Source organism: Macadamia integrifolia, chromosome 14 (assembly GCF_013358625.1).
Source record: "Macadamia integrifolia cultivar HAES 741 chromosome 14, SCU_Mint_v3, whole genome shotgun sequence".
Taxonomy (NCBI): Eukaryota; Viridiplantae; Streptophyta; class Magnoliopsida; order Proteales; family Proteaceae; genus Macadamia; species Macadamia integrifolia.
The window spans coordinates 7,030,500-7,053,137 of NC_056570.1; the positions used below are offsets into that span (position 1 = coordinate 7,030,500).

The following is a 22,638-nucleotide window of genomic DNA, read 5'->3' on the forward strand; positions in this document are numbered from 1 at the left end:
GGCAGTAGGCTTTGGTGGAGTTCTTATCACGTAAATAACAGTAGGTAAGTCGGTAAGTTTTGGTTTGGATAGGGATTGGTCTAGTCAGATTTAAGTTTATGGTCTGGTTTAATTTTAAGGTTTGATTTGAGGTTGGTTTTAAGTTTAAGGTTTGATTTAGTTTTGGGTTCGGGTTTAGGTTCGGGTTTTAGTCGGGTTTAGGGTTTGGTTTAGAATAGGGTTCAGGGTTTGGTTTATTCTGGTTTAATTGGTTCAAAGTTCAAGTAGGCATTATGGCACACCTAGGTATCCGTTTTTTTCATACAAGATATCAATGAGAGCGTTTTTTCGAATACTTTCCAATAACACGGGAATCGAGCACCTACCAGGCTCAATTGTCGTATTCTAGCATAAGGTATTAATGCATCATTTAAAAATATCCGGTTTGACCAATCACAAGTTCTGGGATAATCTGGACTAGTGCCGAAAATTCAACTTCTTTTCGAAAGAGAAAATATGTCTCCTCATTGCCCATAATTCATCATTGCCGAGGGGGGACAAAATTTGGTGTCTACAGAATGCCCCTCTTTAGCCGAGACTGTGCAACAACCGAAGGGCAAAGAAAAAAACAACAAAATTGTCACCCTAAAGCATGTACTGTCGATACCCTGCTCAAGGACAGCGGAGGTGCAATGCAACAGGCGAGCGATTAGACTCGGATGGTAAAATTTGATGAAAACAAGAAATTAATATGACAGTATATCCGATTGACTAGTATCGGTATATCATACCACTATAACTGGATCATACATGAAATGTCCTGGACTTGGCCAAGAATACAAGTATGAGGGAATTATCTCAAAGTGCAATCATTTTCTAATGAGGAAGGGAATACATACCTGAGAGACAACTCACTAGAGAAATTGTAAGGATATCGTTCTTATAACGTACCTTAGCCCTTCTGATCAGATTGACCTCTTTGTAACATTTCTTGATACTTCCGATCTTACTAATATCTTAACATGAAAATTGGCATGGAGATTAATATTTTCCACTATTATTAAGGAAACGAGGATGAAATTGGCACTTTCTGGCACTGTTGTGGAGATGATATTCTTATTATATCATCCGGTCAATGCAATCGACACTTTCTGGCGCTGCTGCGGGAAAAGAATTTTCATATGCATCTTGGCACTGAAACGTCATTCTTATAATGGCATCTTGGTCAAGGAATTGGCACCTTCTGGCACTGTTATGGAGATGATATTCTTATTATATCATCTTTACAATGCAATTGGCACTTAATGGCACTGTTTGTAGAAATGACGCTCTTTTCGCATCACTTAAAAACTGAAGTCACACTTATGGCACTGTCAGAGAAATGTCATTCTTGTAATGACATTTTGGTATTGGAATCGGCACTTTCTGGCACTGTTGTGGAAATGTTATTCTTATAATAGTATTTTGAAATAAAACTGACACTTTCTGGAGCTGTTGTGGAAATGATGTTTTTACTGAAGTTATACTTATGACATTTATTGGAGAAATGTCATTCCTATACTTATGCATATTTTTTTTTTTTTGACATGTAAGGTTACACCAGAGTTAGATTGATGTTTGAAAAAATCGAGAATCCAAATTTGATTGTCGTGTTGTAAGAAAAGAATTGGTGAAGAATAAATCTTCTTTTGTATTGAAATTTTACTATTTTTTTTATTCATTTTTGAATTTCTATTCTAACTTCCCGGAGTTCATTTGATGATTTGATTTGTTAAACATGCAGGGTTACACGTTTTTTTTTTTATTTGATGATTTGATTTGTTAAACATGCAGGGCTACACGTTTTATTTTTATTTTCATTATTTTTTATTTGATGATTTGATTTGTCAAACATGCAGGGTTACACGTTTTTTTATTATTATTATTTTTTTATTTGATAATTTGATTTGTTAAAGATATAAGGATACATTTTTTTTTTTTTTTTTAAACATGCAGGGTTACACGTACCTACCAAATCCGTGAGAGCATTATACGGATTTGGCTTTGGAAAAGGTCCGGTGCTCCTCTGATTATAAATAGAGCCTTACACAGAACTCATTTATATACAGTTGTCTCATCTTGAACTACTGATCACTCGAGCCCACCCTCTTTTTTTTTTTTGCCTCATCTTGATTTGCTGTTTTGCTCGTATGGGTATGATTTTTACTTCGTTATTCATATCATCCGATGTGGGTGGGGTAGAGAAGAAGAAAAAGCTTGCGAACTGAGCATGGCAAATGGTAAAGTATTCCGGATCTCTTTTTCTTGAAACGATCAACCCTCTGTTTTCTTCTTTCTCGATCCGTCTACCGTTTAATTCTCAAAATTGCTACCAAGTCCCTCCAGTACTTAGTAATTATCAATAGGCCCCTTCAATTGTTGGTATTTTCAGTTGAAACCTTCCAACTTTAGAAATTTCAAGGTCCTTCCGACTTTTGACTTTTGAAATTACACAGACCCCTTCAAATATTCAAGAATTTCAAATAAACCCTTCTGACTTTTAAAAATTTCACCTAAGGTCCTTCCAACTTTTGAAATTACACAGACCCTTCAAATATTCAAAAATTTCAAATAAACCCTTCTGGTTTTTGGAAATTAAGCAAAGTCCTTTCGACTTTTGAAATTGCAAATCGACCCCTCCAACCTTTCAAACAAACCCCTTATGTCTTCAAGTGGGAAAAAGCGCACTTGGTATCGGAAATATGGTCATCCTTCGGGTGATCCGAATTACCCAAAAGTGAGCTTCGTGGTATCTAGGTTCCATTCTGAAAGATACTGGCCGCCATATATGTAATAGTGCATGGGGAACTTGGGCAAAGGTAAGTTTATTATTTCACTTATCTCCACTTATCTCTTTTAGATATAGTACGTCAAAGGTATCTTATACATGAATTAATTTGGACTTTTTTAATTTTTTGGCACCAGCCAGAACCCTCAAATAAAAAATATGGGTTGCCTCGCCAAGCGTATGAATGGAACATAACACTGTGTTCCAGTGTCAAGGAAAGAATCAAGTAGGCTAGTTTTGGCTTTGCTGCTCTTTTGGACACGCATGATTTGGACTTTTCTTTGACCCGTGCCTTGGCTGAGAGATGGTGGCCAAGCACTCACACTTTCCACTTTCCACCAAGTGAATTAATAGTTACCCCCTAGATTACCATGCTTTCATAGGCGTCAAATTTGGGGGAACTACTATTTCTGTAGACAATTATCCTTTTGATGCTAAAGGGATTAGTTCCCTTCTAGGTTTTCGGGTTATGGAACAGTTGTTACTTTCCTCACAGTAGAGGGATAAATGGGACAAAATCAAAGTGAGTGATAACTCTCTCTCTGGACTCCAAGATCAATTGGCAAGATCTTTTCTGGTATATTTACTTTATCAAACCTTCATAAGTGACAGCGTAGATAGGATTGATCTCCGGTATGCCTACTTTTTTTAGGATTTCAGTGAAGCTTGCCGATATAACTGGGGTGAGCTTGGCTATGCTCATTTCATCTCGATGTTGGATTCTCTGGCCAGTGGAAATCCAAATCTCAAAGGTTCTGCCTTTGTACTTCAGGTGTGTGTGTGTGTTTTTTTTTACCCCTCCCTCATTTGATCAAGTTTGAGCTTACGAGTACTTGGGTTTCCGAATCTCTCAACTGTTGAAATGTAAGCCAGATTCCTTCCCAATTGCTTCTCGTTGGCATGGAAAAAATGCGAAAGGGAATCCAGAACCGAAGGCCATGTCCTTTCTTTGAGATGAATTGAACAACTTGTCTCAAGAATAAATCTTCTCCTATCTTCTCTTATTATTATTATTATTATTATTATTTTAATAAATTTCTATTATATGTGTAAGTTGGAATTTATGTGCAAGTGCAAAATTTCCTGATGTGACATTGTTTAGCGAAGCTACCTACTTAACCACACGTAAGTTTCTTTTTTAAGGACCCAGAGGCCGGGTTTGGTATCTTGGAGAGAGAGTGCCTAAACAATGGTCGGTTGGTGCGCCAGTAACTCCTGTTAATCCTCCAGCATTGATGCATAATCCAGGGATCCTTGAAGGTACATTGTTGGAAGAAGTAAAGGTTGAACGAGAAGCCATTAAGTTTTTTAATGAATCAATTCCTTATCAAGAATATCTCGTGAGAGAAACAGTTTGTAAACCCCTTACCCTTCGAGGGCCTTTGGTAAGAATTTTTATTATTATTATTATTTATTAACTTCACAAATTCTTTTTTTTTTTTTTTTTTATTGACTTCACAAATCTTCAACAGTATCCTATTCGTCCTACAGCTTCTAGCAGCGAGGCTTCCGCCCCCAGCATTCCTCCTAGTGTCTTGCATTCACACGCCTCTTTGAGTACACCTTCTGCTTGTTCAGGCCATCATCATACGGATTCTAGGACATTCATCTTTGCTTTTCCTGGCAATAATGTCATGGATGCGCGCTTTTCTTATTTGATTCATTTGCAGGCCCCAAGGACTCCTGACCAGGAACTGGGTCTTCCGCTCGCCTTTGATTATGTATGCACCTTTTGTCCTCCTTATATATATATATATATATTTAACAGCTAGATTCGGAGCACTATGAATTGATCCGTAGGACTGTCAGCAGTCTTAGCGATGCATATACCAATTTATCTATAACTTGCCGAGATCAACAAACTGAGATCACCAATCTTCAAAGGAAAGTGATCCTTTTGGAAGAACAGTTAGCCCATTCTAGAGTAAGCACTGACGCCACTTGTACTCCTTCAGCTACTAATGAAGCTGGTATGAATGGTTTAGGGGTGGATTTAAATTTTGACATGAGGGATGAAAATATAAGGACTTTATCTGAGCATTTAGAAAGACAATCAAGATTTCAATAGAGGATTTTCATATATATATATATATACATATAATGTTTGTACATATGTTAGTATGTATCATGCAAGGATGCAATGGATGATAGTGTTTTGTTACAGCAATGTTATTTCCTCTATTTAGGCTACGCACTAGTATGTATCATGCAATATGTTAGTATGTATCATGGTGTTTTGTTATAGCAATGTTATTTCCTCTGTTTAGGCTATGCACGATTCCCCTCTTTTTTATTCCCACCACTATGTGAAGGTAGATAGAAAAGACTAAATTTATTTCAACTCCAAGCTCAGGTTTACAACAAACGAAAAAACGATTACATGGAAATACAATAAACCAAAAACCTAGATCTTCAACTGTCTTCACTTAAGTGTTTGGAACTTTTTCTTCTAAAAGATCTTACACTAGCTGCCTTTGCCACAAATCTGCCAGCAGATCTATGACACTAGTGGATAGCTCTTCCAGTGGATAAAAGTTCACTTCTCCTGGATCTGTTTGGGGTAACTGATATTGCCGCCGCAGATGAGTAGGTAGATAAAATGACGTATGAGTCAAACCCATCAGCCAAACATAATTGCACACTCGGGTATTCATAATAGGATTCTCAATTGGTGACCACTAACAGGTCCATCTGATATTATCTTCAGTTTTCTCTTGAAGGTACTCCTGCCAACTAGTAATTTAAGTGGAATTCTGGAATTTCCCTCCTTGTCTGGTACTGGATGGTTGTCAGCTTATCATGTTGGAAAGGCCTTAATAGTTGTAGCTTCTCAGTCAACCAAAGTTGGAAAGCAGCAAGACACCCCATATAATAATTTGTACCAAATTTCCCAAAAATGACCATCTAGTCCACAGCCCTTTAAGTGTTTTAGCCAGGATTGTAGGAACAATGCCGCAACCTTCTCGAAGTTGTAACACTATTTTGACGATGGCCGGAACAGCTCCACGTCCAGGATAACACAACAAGTATCGTGTTATCATGCAGAATAGATAGACATTACCTCTGCACCACTGATCCATTTCCTCCAAATGTCTATATCGAGAAAAAGCTTTGGCTACTTCAAAGATGTCTATTTTCTGGAAAACCATGAACTTCTTCATTTCCTTTCTGTTCCATCCGAAAAACTCTTGGATATCTTGAGTGTAGTCTTCTTGTAGAGTAGGATAGAGAAGTTTCCTTTCGGGTGGAGAGAGCAAGCAGGCTCTGAATTCTTCCAGAGTTGGACAAATTTTTACTGACCCAAATTTGAACACGTGCAGGTTACAATCCCAATGCTTGGGAACTTCCTTCATCAAGTTATGGCATAATTCCATGCAGTGAATCTGGCTAAGAACCTGAAGATTTGTGTCTTCCAACAGCCTAGAATCATCCACATTCTTTAACCATACCCTAAACCCTAAACGATGCTGACTAACATCCCCAGTGAAGTCAGCCTAGAATCATCCCCACAAGGGATACATAGGCAACTCGGCATGTTTGGGTTGGTTTGGTCTGGTTACACGTACCTGCCAAATCAGACCAAACCCTAAACCAAACCAAACCAAACCAACCCAAACACTAAATTCCACCGTGTGGACTTCACTAGCCGGATCCATATTCGCCAACTGTTCAAACGATGCTGAGCTAGGTGAACTTAGTGGAGTGAGTTGAACAATAAGTTCCACCGTTGATAAGGACTTCTCAGGGCTGACTCGGATCAACGATTATCTTAACCGGTCCACACGGATAGCGGGGAATTTTTTTTACGCGGAATCGTGCCTAACCTAAACCAAGAGATTTAAATTTTAGATTTTTATTATATATATATATATATTTTTTATTTTTTTTTTATGATGCGCACAGAAAATTACTCCCCCTCAATAATAAGTGTCTAACTTTGGCCCAATTTCAGTTGGTATTCACACAAATTTTTTTTTTTTAGGGCCCAATTTATACGCATTATAGTGTGGAAAAATAAACAAGTTGGTCCACGCAAGAACAGTCTCGCAGCTGATTTCACATAGGTATTTTGTTTCTCCCCGTAGCATGGAAATACCTAATTATTCCTGACTCTGGGATTGGTTCAATAGAACATTATCAGTTTGGAACACGTGCTAATATAATGTGGTGAAGCGGGAATCACCCCATAGGCACGGTTGCATGAACCAAAACCGATATAGTTGCATTTCTCAATTCCCAATTGTCAAAGAACACATCAGGTTTAAACAAACACAGGAAAAATCTCACCCTACGTGAAATAAGCTAAAAGGGTTCTAACTTGAACCGTAAACAATTACTGAGTCAGTTTGTAGCATACCTTAGTTGTTTAATGGTCTAGTTCCTATATGACGCAATGCGATGCGATGCGATGCGATGCAATGGGTAAGGCTGTAAGATAGAACAAGGTTACCCTTGAAAGAATCGATATACCTATCACTGAAAGTGAATCATGGGTACGTGGTTCCTTTGATATACCAGATGGTAATGTATCAAGGGGTTTGACTTCGCCGGTGATTGTCCATGACATTACATGGGTTCATTTGGCTAACCACAGGGGTAGGTGTATCCGTGAGTGAGTGCATGCACAAGTGTAGTGCAGAAAGTGGCCATTAGTTAATCTCATAATGGCCCGACATGTTCTACCACACTGAGGGATTCGAAATATCGACCATCCTCGTCAACCAATTTCACTTCGAGCACTCTTATGTAGGAAGTGGGCATCATTTGATCTCAGAGTACTTAGTATATCGTGCACTGACCTCCCCGAGAGTGCGGGCACGACAAGGAGTACCCTCGTCAACTGATTTCACTTCGAACACGATGCATGATGCAGTTAGCAAGCAATATACAAACATGTTTGCATACAATGATGATAAGAGGGAGAAAATTCTAACGTTCATTGTAAGCTTCTGGTATAGAAAGTTTGATAGTCCCCAATAGAGTCGCCACTGTAAGGGAAAACAGTGGGTAGGTAGGTCGGTACATTTTGGTTTGGATAGGGATTGGTCTGGTCCGGTTTAAGTTTATGGTTTGGTTTAATTTTAAGGTTTGATTTAAGGTTGGATTTAAGTTTAAGGTTTGATTTAGTTTTGGGTTCGGGTACGGGTTCGGGTTTAGGTTTAGGTTCGGGTTTTAGTCGGGTTTAGGGTTTGGCACTTTCTGGCGCTGTTATGGAGATGATATTCTTATTATATCATCTTTACAATGCAATTGGCACTTTCTGGCACTGTTTGTAGAAATGATGCTCTTTTCGCATCACGTAAACACTGAAGTTACACTTATGGCACTGTCAAATGTCATTCTTGTAATGACATTTTGGTATTGGAATCGGCACTTTCTGGCGCTATTGTGGAAATGATGTTTTTACTGAAGTTATACTTATGACATTTGTTGGAGAAATGTCATTCTTATACTAACTCATACATAATTTTTTTTTATTTTTTTTTTGGACATGCAGGGTTACACCAAAGTCAGATTGATGTTTGAAAAAATCGAGAATCCAGATTTGATTGTCGCGTCGTCAGAAAAAAATTGGTGAAGAATAAATATTTTTTTGCATTGAAATTTTACTACTTTTGTTTTATTCATTTTTGAATTTCTATTTTAACTTCTCGGAGTTCATTTGATGATTTGATTTGTTAAACATGCAGGGTTACATTTTTTTTTTTATTTGATTATCTGATTCGTTAAACATGCAGGGTTAAACGTATTTTTTTATTTTTTTTATTTGATGATTTGATTTGTTAAACATGCAGGGTTACACATATTTTTTTTTTATTTGTTAAACATGCAGGGTTACACTTTTTTTTTTTTTATTAGAGTTTGGTCTGATTTGGGTTGGTTTGGTTCAGGGTTTAGGATTTGGCCTAGTTTGGGTTGGTTTGGTTTAAGGTTTAGGGTTTAGGGTTTGGTCTGGTTTGGGTTGGTTTGGTTTGGTTCAGGGTTTAGAGTTTAGGGTTTGGTCTGGTTTGGGTTGGTTTGGTTCAGGGTTCAGGGTTTAGCATTTAGGGTTTGGTCTGATTTGGATTGGTTTGGTTTAGGGTTTAGGGTTTGGTCTAGTTTGGTTTGGTTTGGTTCAGGGTTTAGGGTTTGGTCTGGTTTGGGTTGGTCTGGCAGGGGTGGATTTGGTAGGTACATGTAACCCTGCATGTTTAACAAATAAATAAAAAAACGTGTAACCCTGCATGTTTAACAAATCAAATCATCAAATTAAAAAATAATAATAATAATAATGTGTAACCTTGCATGTTTGACAAATCAAATCAATAAATCAAAAATAATAATAATAATAATAATAATAATAATAATAATAATAATAATAAAACGTGTAACCCTACATGTTTAACAAATCAAATCATCAAATCAGAAAAATAATAATAATAAGAAAAAACGTGTAACCCTGTATGTTTAACAAATCAAATCATAAAAAAATAAAAAAAGTGTAACCCTACAAGTTTAACAAATCGAATCATTAGATAAAAAAAAAAAAACGTGTAACTCTGCATGTTTAACAAATCAAATCATCAAATGAACTCCAGGAAGTTAGAACAGAAATTCAAAAATGAATAAAAAAAAAGTAATAAAATTTCAATGCAAAAAAGATTTATTCTTCACCAATTCTTTTCTTACAGCGCAACAATCAAATCTAGATTTTCGAATTTTTCAAACATCAATCTGACTCTAGTGTAACCCTACATGTCTTAAAAAAAAAATGCATAAGTATAAGAATGACATTTCTCTAACAAATGTCATAAGTATAACTTCAGTAAAAACATCATTTCCACAACAGCACCAGAAAGTGCCAGTTTTATTTCAAAATGCCATTATAAGAATAACATTTCCACAACAGCGCCAGAAAATGCCGATTCCAATACCAAAATGCCATTACAAGAATGACATTTCTCTGACAGTGCCATAAGTGTAACTTCAATGTTTAAGTGACGCGATAAGAGCATCATTTCTACAAACAGTGCTAAAAAAATGTCAATTACATTGTAAAGATGATATAATAAGAGTATCATCTCCATAACAACGCCAGAAAGTGCCAATTCCTTGACCAAGATGTCATTATAAGAATGACGTTTCAGTGCCAAGATGCATATGAAAATCTTTTTCCGCATCAACGCCAGAAAGTGCCGATTATATTGACCGGATGATATAATAAGAATGTCATCTCCACAACAGCGTCAGAAAGTGCCAATCTCATCCTCGTTTCCATAATAATATTGAAAAATATTAATCTCAATGCCAATTTTCATGTTAAGATATCAGTAAGATCGGAAGTATCAAGAAATGTTACAAAGAGGTCAATTTGATCAGAAGGGCTAAGGTACATTATTATAATAACGATATCCATACAATTTCTCTAGTGAGTTGTCTCTCAGGTATGTATTCCCTTCCTTATTAGAAAATGATTGCACTTTGAGATAATTCCCTCATACTTGCATTCTCAGCCAAACCCAGGACATTTGATGTATGATCCAGTTCTAGTGGTATGATATACCGATACTAGTCAATCGGATATACTGTCATATTTATTTCTTGTTTTCATCAAATTTTACCATCCGAGTCTAATCGCTCGCCTGTTGTATTGCACCTCCGCTATCCCTGAGCAGGATATCGGCAGTATACGCTCTAGGGTGACAATTTTGTTGTTCTTTTCTTTGCCCTTTGGCTATCGGCCAAAGAGGGGCATTCTGTAGACACCAAATTTTGTCCCCCCTCAGCAATGATGAATTATGGGCAATGACGAGACATTTTCTCTTTCGAAAAGTTGAATTTTCGGCACAAATCCAGATTATCCCAAAACTTGTGATCGGTCAAATCGGATATTTTTAAATGATGCATTAATACCTTTTGCTAGAATACGACAATCGGGCATGGCAGGTGCTCGATTCCCGTATCAATGGAAAGTATTCGAAAATACGGTCTCATTGATACCTTGTATGAAAAAAACGAATACCTAGGTGTGCCATAATACCTACTTGAACTTTGAACCAGTTAAACCAAAATAAACCAAACCCTAAACCCTAATCTAAACCAAACCCTAAACCCTAATCCAAACCAAATCCTAAACCCAAACCCAAAACTAAATCAAACCTTAAACTTAAATCCAACCTTAAACCAAACCTTAAAATTAAACCAAACCATAAACTTAAACCGGACCAGATCAATCCCTATCCAAACCAAAACTTACCGACCTAACCACTGTTATTTACGTGACAAGAACTCCACCAAAGCCTACTGCTGCCCAAGCTAGAAGTAGCCGCCCAGTATATGGGAGTGTCTAGAGGCGTAAATGGGGTGCCACAGAGTATAACAAGGTGACACGTGCCCTGTTACCTACACAAACGGGGTGACACGAGGGGGGTCGTGTAAGCACTTACACAATCCGTGTAAGGCCTTGCACGGATTATGTAAGGGTTTACAAATCCGTGTAAGCCCTTACACGGATTTGTGGGGGGCTTACAAGGATTTGGCCCCCCTCTCACGGCCTTATTCCTTTTTACACCCCTACCCCTCCTCTCCTATAAATGGTGACCCTTGGGTCACTGTAAAAACTCGTCGGATAACAACAGAGAGAAAAATCCCTGAGAAAAATCCCTAAAGAAAACATTGTTCCAAAAGAGAGAAAAAAAAAGTGTAAGAATCCTGAGCCTAGCTTACTAAGTTAGCTGAAGTTGACTGTCTTATTTCCGGAAGCCCAGGTTGAGGTTGTCCATATCATGTTAGTACTGAACTCTTGTTCAAATTCTTTTTATTTAAATTCAACACTTTTATTACGGCACGGAAGCTCTACCCAAAACTCCCGAGCTGATTCTAACCCTATACATACGGCACTAAAGCCCTGCCCAAATTTCCAGAGTTGATTTCGATTCTAGAAATATAGTACAGGAGCCCTATTCAGATTCCCGGAAATCAAAATCCATAGTCACATCCTAGTAAAAAAGCCCTGTCAACTTTCTTACCTAGGTGCCAGAAGTTTTTAATATCTCCAAGAAAGAGAAAAGAAAATTGAATCGTTGCCCCTGAGTCGAGGAAAATTATCGAAAAATTCACTATTTTCATCGGTAATTATCATGTAGATACTATATTATAATTTCATTCGCTTCATTTCTGTATATATTATTTTGTGTTTATTGCATAAAATAATGATTTACTGTTATAATTTCATGTATTAATTTTAGTATATGTTCATTAAATGTAATTCGTTTAATCATTTCATATGTTACCGCATGTGTTCCTCACATGAAATAACGATTATGATTTTCCTGTCATAGAGCATTGCACGTGCATGTAGATAAGATAATTGCATTTTTCACTATTTTATGTAAATTTTATTATTTCAAGCAAGTTTATGTATATATGTTTGCGTTATTTTCATGTAATAGAACTTCTGTGCTAGGTCAGACTATTAAAATTCTCAGGGGAGAATATTTGAAATCCAAGCTTCTGGTAGAAAGACAGGAAATTCCGGACAAGGTGGGTGCCTAACACCTTCCCACACTCATAACCTGACACGGACCCCCATCTCTGAAACAGACCAAAGTATGAAATCAAATTCGGGGGTTCCTTTCACAGGAATCCAACCCCCTATTCAAGCTCGATCCCTCGATCGAAATTGGGCTCTACCATAGGGTTCTAGGCCCTGAATCCTAGATGGCGACTCCAAACATCATGCTTTTCCCATCCCCCCAATAGTCGCCAGATCATGTTTTAGAGACCATTCAATCCATTCACCCCCTGCAAGGCAGACCAGAGGTGAGAAGGAAGGATAAAGCAGAAAAAAGAGAGAAAAAGAGCAAAAAAGGGTATTTTCCCTTACAATAGAACATGTAGTTAGTACAAGATTAGTAGACAACATACATGATTTACAAAATATCTACTTGTTACAGTCAAAATTTCCAACTAACATTAAAATATACTAACTTAAATTTGGTCAGAATAAAACAGGTCTTTTTAAGGAGGCTAGAGCACCTTCAGATAAAACTAAAAAACTTGAGCTCACAATAGAATGCAAAAACAAGAAACCTAGTAATCCCATGAAAGTTGCAGCCTGTTGACCAGAGTTGCATGAATGTAGGGGAGTGACCTAGTTATTCCAGGATAATAGCAAGTTTTGAATCAGGAGTTAAAATGTTTCAACTCCATGTATAATTTCTTTTCTTTTTTCATTCAGCTCCATTTGTTTTGAGGTAAAAATTAGGGTAATTTACAATGCCACCCCCTGGAGAATGCCAATATTAGAGGGACACCCCCTCTCTTTCACCAAATTTGACTCAAACCCCCTACCGTCAGTCTCTGTTAAGTGATGCTGTGAAATGACACTTTAGCCCTTATGAGTAAAACACTTCTTTATCAAGAGCAACCTGACCTTTTCTGAGGTTCTACTGGGCTATTGTCAATCTCTTCACGTCGCTAGCTCCCTCTTTCTCTCTCTCGAGCCGTTTATTGATGATAGAATCCAACTTCTAATCGAACCACGAAATCGCCTTCTTCATCCGCCCCCAACGCCCTGGATATAAAGCCACGCCAGCACCAAAAAAAGAACCTCCATCATCTTCATCCCCAAACCATGAAAAGCAATGGAGCTTCACCTTCGGATTCTCATTCTCCATATCTAAACCATCATGATGAAATCAAAGAGAGCCTGCACAATCACTGAAATCCCCTGCTCTCTGGCGATGGCCTGGACCCTATCATGGTTGGTTGCAAGGTTGAGCAAGGCAGTAGCAACGGCAATTTGGGCATCGGGAGAGGTGCCTTCCGTCAAGAGTTTCAGGAGAAGAGGGACATCGCCCTCCTCAACAATGATCTTCTCATTGCATTCGGAGCAGTCCACCTTCAAGAGCTTCAAGAGCGGAGCATTCATTTACTCATTGAGCTTGCCCTGTTTTGGTGACAAGCCCAGCCGATGTTGTTTATATTTCCCTAATCCAACTCTCTTTTCTTCTCAGATCTGGGAAACGTGAATGAGCCATTGAGGTGGGCATGAACCCGTGAGGATGACGATCATTCTGAAATTTTTCCACGAAAACACCAAAACCTCCTCCCAATCTCTAACACCAAAATCCAGTGGTCAATCGAAAATTCCCATCCCCAATGTGATTATATTGTTGCTAATTTTATAAGAAAAAGATGGTCTCAAGATCCAGTGTGTTTGGTGTTGAAAAGACTATGTCACTGTAAGTAGCAATAGCTCCGCTAGTGCTCTTAATGGGATTCAAAACAGAGGAAGGGTTGTGATGAAATCGCCGGAAGGGAATGTTCTTCAGCTGTAGTCGCCATCGCCGGAAGGGTTGTGGTGAAATCGATTTGGGGACTACAAGGGTTTAGTATCAAACTATCAAAGGTAAGGGAAATTTCGGTATTTCATTATTTTTAAGGGCAGAATGGTATTTAAAAAAAAATGAATTGTTGATGTCAGCATTCTTGGTATATTCTGTAACAGTGACTGACGAGAGGGGGTCTGAGTCTAATTTGGTGAAAGAGATGGGGTGTTCCTATAATACTAGCACTCTCCAAGGGGTGGCGCTATAAATTACCCTAAAAATTATGTAAAAGGAAAATTTCTGGTGCATAAAGAAACTAAGATGAACCCAATTTTTTCTTTCCCTGCATTTTACCCAGAAACAAAATAGAACCTTTAGGAATTATATCAGGAAAACCGAGGGGTAGAAGAAATACAAACAAGAAGAATTTTGAGGAAGGAAGGCCAGTAGGTACACCAGAAAAGGGGCAAGATCATAGCATTGTATAAACAGGAAGATATGTTCAACAACAGAACCAACTGATTATTAGATGTCATAGGTTTTAAGGCGCTGGTAACGCTAGGTCCTGATGCAGCCCTTTGGTAGTAAGGCAGTCCGCCGACTCACGAGGTGTGTGAAAGGCGACCGCCTTATACACTAAGTCGCTGAAAAGTGACGCCTTATAGCTCCTTAGTGTATAAGGCAGTCGCCTTATGTACTCGATATTAAAAAAAAAAAAAATTTTAATTGTTTTGCTGAAGATTCCAAATTACATATTCTCATTGGGAGCTGTATAAAGTCTGATGCACATGTGATGCATTGGATCAAAAATCATATAAAAAATAAAAACCCTTACCATAAAATTAAATAAAAAAAAAAAACCAAAACCAGTCAAAATCATGCCTTATTCTCTCTCAGTCTGCTACTTTGCCTCCAAAACTCAAAACCCCAAGCCCCAACGTCCGACGATCATTCTCCGACGACTTCTCCTTCTCCTCCGACAGACTTCGGAGACATCTAGCGACATCTGGCGACAGCCGGCTCCTTCGATTCTTCTCCGGCGGCATCTCCTTCTCCTTCGGCAACCCCCGGCTTCTCCTTCTCCTTCGATTCTTCTCCAGGTATGTTTTAGTTTGTATTTTAAATTTCTGATTTGTGCATGTTTTTGTTTCTCTTTTCTTCTTTCTTCTCCCTGCTTCTTCCTTCTGCGTATGATTAGTTTTTTTTTTTTTTTTTTTAATAACATTAGGGCTTAACATATTTATTAAAATAATTTTGGAGACATTACAGTCTGATTACAATCTTCTTATTCTGATTACCTGTTAACATTACAGTCTTAGATAAAGAGACAAGTTGAATCCACTCATCTATGGAAACAATTGGTGGTAGCAGTGGGGGTGAAAATACAAGTACTGCTGCTACTGCACAATCAACGATTGATCCAAGCAAGGATCCGAAAAGGAGAGCTAAATCAAATGATCCTGGATGGAAATATGGGTATTGGCCTGACGTATCAGACAGAAACTGGATTAAGTGTACGCTTTATGGGAAGGATGTCAAGGGAGGAATAAAACGATTGAAGCAACATCTTATTGGTGGCTATGGAGATGTAGCTAAGTGTGTGAAAACAACTGAAGCAATTGCTAAAGAGATGAGAGATGCAATATTGAAAAACCAGAGGAAGAGGAACCTTGATTGTTTGGATGATTTGGATGTTAGTGATGGACCTACAGAAATAACGGGACCACAACAGAATATAGTATCCGATTTGGGGGTCTCATTTCCTATCCCTAGCTCTGGGACAACTTCAAGAAGAAATAAAGCTATCATTCAAACACAATCCAAACAACAAGTAAGGGGTCCCATGGATAAGCATGTGAGGAGGACTCCTGAAGAAGTGGTTGCAGATAGGCGGGATAAAGGTTCATATCAGACAACAATGGAGAACCGAGTAAGAGGAGAAGAAGAAAGAGATAAACTTCGTTCTTACTTTGCAAGGTGGGCTTATGAGAGTGGTGTTCCATTTAATGCTTTGAAGTTAAGGAGTTTTGAGGAATTGGTAGAGGCAATTGGTCAATATGGACCAGGTTTCAAGCCCCCTTCAATTCATGACTATAGGGGGCCTCTATTGAAGTCTGAAAATGATAAAATTGATAAGTTAAAGGTGAAGTATCAAGGATATTTGAGGAAACATGGGTGCACACTCATGTCAGATGGGTGGACAGACAAGAGAGGAAGGCACCTAATTAATTTTCTTGTCAACTGTCCGAAGGGGACTTTTTTTTTTGAGTCTATGGGTGCATCTAGCCAATCACAAACAGCTAAAATGTTATTTAAGCTACTTGATAGTAAGGTTGAAGAGATTGGTGAAGATAATGTGGTTCAAGTAATCTCTGATAATGCTGCCAACTATGTTGCAGCGGGTCGACTACTAATGGAGAAAAGGAAGAGGTTATTTGAGTCCATGTGTAGCTCATTGCATAGACGTTATAATGGAGGAAGTAAGCAAATTACGCTCTTATATGTCTGTTATATCGAAGGGCAGGAAATTGATTGCATTCATCTACAGGCACACTCGTCTTCTTGAAGCCATAAGGCAAAAAACAGGAGGAGACTTAGTGAGGGCTGGAGTGACTAGATTTGCCTCTTCCTTTTTAACACTCCAAAGCTTATACAAGCACAGAGAATCTTTGAAAAAATTATTTGTTGATGATGAATGGTCCCGTTCTAAGCTTGCATCTACAAAGGCAAGGAAGAAAGCTTTTGAGACTGTGTTTGCTACAATATTCTGGAATGGTGTGATGGATTGTATAAGAGCATCACAGCCTCTTCTTCAACTCTTGAGGATTGTAGATGGTGATGAGTTGCCTGCTATGCCTGAAGTATATATGGAAATACAAGTGGCAAAGAAGAACATCAAAAAAAATTTTGGAGACGATGAAAGGAAATGGAAGAAAATCATAGCGATTGTTGATCACCGTTGTGAGACTATGATGAATGGATCGATATATTTAGCTGCCTTTTTCCTCAATCCAAACAAGTTCTTTAAGGCAATAGCAGATAATCCTGATAATAAGTTGGACTTAGCCTAAAAAGCAAGTGATGCCTTCAATGATGTTCTTGTAAGGTTGGTGCCTGATGAGACCTTGCAAGATAAGATCATTGTCCAGATTGACAAGTATACCACTGTTCAAGGAAGTTTTGCAAAGGACATGGCGATTAGACAAAGGGACAAGTTGAATCCTAGTAAATATATTTCCTTTTAAAGTTCTAATTAGTTTAGAACTTTGTATGTTGATTTTTTACTTAACTTATTTTTTTATATTATATATTTATAATCTCTTAGTGGTCTCGACATGAAAGTACTGCTCCTGACCTTTCAAAGCTTGCATTGCGCATACTTGGTCTTTGTTGCTCATCTTCTGGTTGTGAGCGCAATTGGAGCACATTTGAATTTGTGAGTATTGACTATTGAGTTCTGAGTATAATAGTACATGTACTTCACTTAATATGGTTTTATTGAAGATAAGTAGATAACCTCATATTATTAATGCTTTTCAAATTCACACCAAGAAGAGGAATAGGTTAGAGCATCAGTGCATAAATGATCTTGTCTACATTCAATATAATCGCCGACTTCAAGCAAGGTTCTAAGAAAGAAAAGAACAATGTAGAAACTACAATCCGTTGTTGCTCGATGATCTTAATTGGAGTAGTGAGTGGATGATTGGTGAATCAGATGATGAATTAGTGCATCCTGAGAATGATATCACTTGGAGAGATGTTGATAGAGCACTTGGAGCATCTTCATCATATCAAGGCCACAATAGACCAAGGAGGGCTCCAGCATCTACCAGTGGAACCAATCTTTGCTATACCCGGCGTGGTAGGAGGGTTGAGCCTGAGGATTCGTCAGATGAAGAAGTGGATGAGATGAGTGAAGAGGATATTCGTGATGATGAAAGCATTGAGAATGATTATGGCATAGCTCCAAATGATGCAAGCCAGCAACAGAATGCAGATGAAGAAGAAGATTTTAATTTAATTACTGATTTGGATTGAAAGTCTTTGAGTCTTAGAACTTTGACGTATTTTGAGTCTTTAAACTTTAAAGTTTTTTGAGTCCTTGAACTTTTAAGTATTTAACTTTCATTGTTTACTAAATTCTTAGCATTTTAGTTTATTTTATGTTTTAGCTTCATTGAAGTTTAAGTTTTTTAGAATGATTAAGAATCCCCAGGTTAGTCACTTCTCATCCATTTAATTTGGAATCTCGATTTTACTTTCGATGTATTTTAATTCTAAGTTCTTAATTACTTCTTTGACAGGAGTAGAAATATAGTGGATGACCTTAGGGTTTAGGCACTCATTATGGCATCATAGAGGTAAGTATAAATGTATAATAAATATTTGTATATTTATGTCTTCTTTTCTTTATATTTATAATTTTGTTTCATAATTATGTATTTATATTATATGTTAATATGTTATGATGATTGATGATTGAATATTGATGATTGATGATTGAATATTGATGATTGATGATTGATGATTGATGATTGATGATTGATGAAGATGAACTTAGTTTATTCACTTTATTGATTTGTTTTCTTAATGAATATCTTACATTGGTATAAATATGAACCTTTAATATTTATTTAACATATGAATAATAGGATTCAACTAGTATTTGAGTCAAATAGATTGGTTTTATAAAAAAAAGTACACAAGAACGCTTTAGTCAATAAGGTGACGCTTTATGCCCGCTTTATTACAAGGCGCTCCGACAGGCCCTCAAAGGCCTTTGTCGCACCAGCGCCTTAAAAACTATGTCAGATGTATAAACCAGTCAGCCAACTCTGGAGTTACTAAAAGCTTAGAGACTTGAAATTTCATTATTCAATCATGAACACAACAAATTTCAATTCTTTTTAATAATTACTAACAGCACAATTTTTGTTATTTACTATTTATGTGATTTGAATGTGTCTGCACATGTATAGCATCAAACCAGGTAAATTCCAGGTGATATTAAACTAATGCATCTGCATGACCTAAGTTCAACTTGATAGCACTATACAGCAATAATATTGCTAATATTCAAATCATCAAACTTGTAGCTAATGCCACAAAGAAGCATCAAATTGTGAAGTTAGTAGTCCTTTCAAAGGTAACAATAAATGTCTATACTGTTGGGAATGTGTCCATCAAATCTATAAATAAATTGTATATTTGTAATTATGATTGCATGACATTGGCGGGCTGTGGTTGTCCATAGGTTTTCACCTTAAAATTTTTTTCATGACTAGGGGCCATAGTTTTTAAGGCGGTAAGGCGACGGAGGCGTTTGAGGTCTTTCGGAGTGCCTTAACGATAAGGCGGGTATAAAGCGTCGCCTTATTGACTAAAGCGTTCATGTGTAATTTTTTTATAAAACCAATTTATTTGGCTCAAATCTTAGTTGAATCCTATTATTCATATGTTAAATAAATATTAAAGGTTTATCTTCATACCAATGTAAGAAATTTATCAAGAAAACAAATCAATAAAGTGAATAAACTAAGTTCATCTTCATCAATCAACAATCATCATAACATATTAACATATAATATAAATACATAATTATGAAACAAAATTATAAATACAAAGAAAATAAGACATAAAAAATACAAGTATTTATTATACTTACCTTTATGATGCCAAAATGAGTGTCTAAGCCCTAAGGTCATCCACTATATTTCTACTCTTGTCAAAGAAGAATGAAGCTCACCGCTGCCACAGCAAACTCATCGCTGCCAGAGCAAAATGGTCGCCTAGGTCAGTGGTTCTTTCTTGTTCCTTGATTCCTTCTCAAAGCCCTTTCTTAGAACCCTTGACAAAATCCAAACCCTGTCTGTGAATCGTGTTTTTGTTTTGTTTGTTTTGGATATTTTTGGTGGAGTCGAGATGATCCCATACATCTCAAGTGTTAACAAAATCATTCACTTATCAATAAAAATCTATATTTGGAATATTCATCATGTAATTTTAAAATGTGTTTAAAAAAAAAAAAACCCATAAGGTGCCACTTCACGAAAGGCCGAGCACTGCCTTACCATCTCTAAACCGCATTAGCACCTTAAAAACTATGTTAGGGGCAGACCTGGGCATTCTGTTCATATGGTCATCATATTGTGTCTGCTCATAAACGTTGATTCAAGGACACTAATAGGAGTGTACATATTGTGCGTACATTGAATTTGATCAAATAAGAATCTTGAATGGAATATTGTCAATTGTTGAAAGACAAGATTCTTTTTGGTAGCTTTTGATTGGTCTCTAAACCTGAGAGGTCCTTATCGTTGGAGGTAGGTATTATGGATTTGGGTGTATCAATGATTGATGTCCTTCAGACTATATATCAGTACATTGGATTCATGGTGTTTGGCTGTGGACAAAAGAGACGCTCGACACGGGATTCACTCCCATTTAGTTGGGGAATACCAAGAGAGAGTATATGGACATGATTGGATGAAATTCAGGATCCAGTGTCACATTTTGTAAAATTTTTACAAAGATTTTCTAAATTATTAATACATATTAATATTTAATTTAAAACATTACCTAATCGGAAGTCCAGCTTCTTTGTGCGACATTCCGACAAACCTGGGCCATGACAGTTTTATTTCCATGCCTAGAGGTTTGTCATGTGATATTGTTGAGTGGAGAGATTGGATCGATACTTGACTACCACAACTTTGGGAAGAATAAATATTATATTCACTTATATTGTACTTGTTGATATGTCTTTAACTGATAATTATTGACATTATATGATCGGTAATTGTAGTGGATTTTTTCTATTGGGATCATACCTCTTCCCAGTACTGATGGCTGAAGATTGTGCGTAAAGTGATTTCATTATTTATAAGAGCGAAATTTATTGATTATTAAAAATATATATAATAATAATAATTAATAATAAATGTTGATAAAAGATAAGCTAAATCAGTTTGATAATCCTTGGCCGAAGACGTAAGTTGGTGAGAGAGTAACATTGTATTACTCATCATATTTTATGGACACATCAACATGAGGTGTCATCATTAGCTTTTATATTAAAAAAAATAAAATAAAATAAAATAAATATTATTTTCTCTCTATAAGAAAATAGGAAATCTGTGTTAGTTCAAAGAGTTGAACCTATAATGTAGAATTAGGATTGAGAAGGCCAACCTAATCCCAAACTGCGGGATACTTGTCAAAGAACAACCAATAACCATTCCAACAGTGCACAATAGTCCTGGTTTAGAAAAGTTGGCCAAATAGAAAACAGTGCAGCCAATCGATCTCTACAGGAAGTTCTTTTCTGATCAGGTTAGGAACCTGAAATTGGAGGCTTAACAGAGGATGTATTAGGCCTATTTCTTCATATTTCATAGGCCAATATCAAAGGTAACCATATGATCACAAGCAACTCTACCAATTTTTGTCCTGGACAGAATAGATCACTATAACAGGGTTTTTGGGAGATTTTAATTATCTCACCAATAGCTGGTCAAAATGATCAGATCTTTTGGTTGATTGATTGTACAGATGGGAGGGTGACTCAATCCAAGTTTCAGCCAATTCTGATTTCTGAAACTGCTTCAGGTAACCAGCAACCAAAATAGAAGCTTCTGAATTTCTGGGCAGAACTGAGGGAAGGAATAGTTTTAAGTACCTATAGTGCTTGGACTGATATGTAACTCCTTGGATGGTTGAGAGAAGAAGAACAAGAAGATAGCTTGAAGAAGAACCTCTCGAACTTCACACCGCAGAAAGTCAATTGGATCAAACACCAATTCCATCAGCCTTGATCAAACAAAAGACATATCTCCATGGGGAAGACAATAGCAGCAGCCATTAATTTGTTTATCAAAATCGTTCTAGCTTTAGGAGCCTCCTCTTCTTTATTTATAATGTTGATGAGAGAGGGAATTGCAAAATAAAAGGTTCCTAAAAAAAAAACCTTAATTTAGTTTCCTAATACAATACTTACTAAAAAAAGAGCAACCCAGTGCACGAGGCTCCCGCTACTGCAAGGTCTGCGAGGGGCAATATTAAAAACTAGCTGAAAAGGGAAACTAACTTCTAATGACTTGACTCAACAAATAATTTGACTCAACTAATAACTTGACTAAGGAAACAAATATAACTTAAATCAAATCCAATTAAAAAGGAAACTAATGAAAAAGCAAACAAACTAGTAATCCCGTACGCAACCTTAAAGCCCCTCTTTCAGACCTATAAAAGTGGGTCCATTGCACTTCAAACCATATGGACTGAAGGCCCAACACATATACAACCCAACCCTAGACTTATTCCTAATAAAACAAGCCTAGTTTGATGAAAAATCTGCATCAACATACTGGAGACTGCTACGTGTCTTGGCCATAGTATTGGAAAAGAACTACCATCCCAAGGAGGTGTTGCACTTGTGACACTTGAGGTAATAATTCTCCCACTCCATGAGATGGAATTTAATTAATTCAAATCCCTATCCTAGCAAATGGTTGATCA

At 37.1% G+C, this 22,638-nt stretch overlaps 1 protein-coding gene across 7 annotated transcripts in view; it reads right to left on the reverse strand.

Annotated features, from left to right (window-relative positions):
- Positions 1-22,638, reverse strand: part of LOC122060946 (suppressor of mec-8 and unc-52 protein homolog 1-like) — a 59,437-nt gene that overhangs the window by 16,103 nt on the left and 20,696 nt on the right. The window lies entirely within an intron of this gene.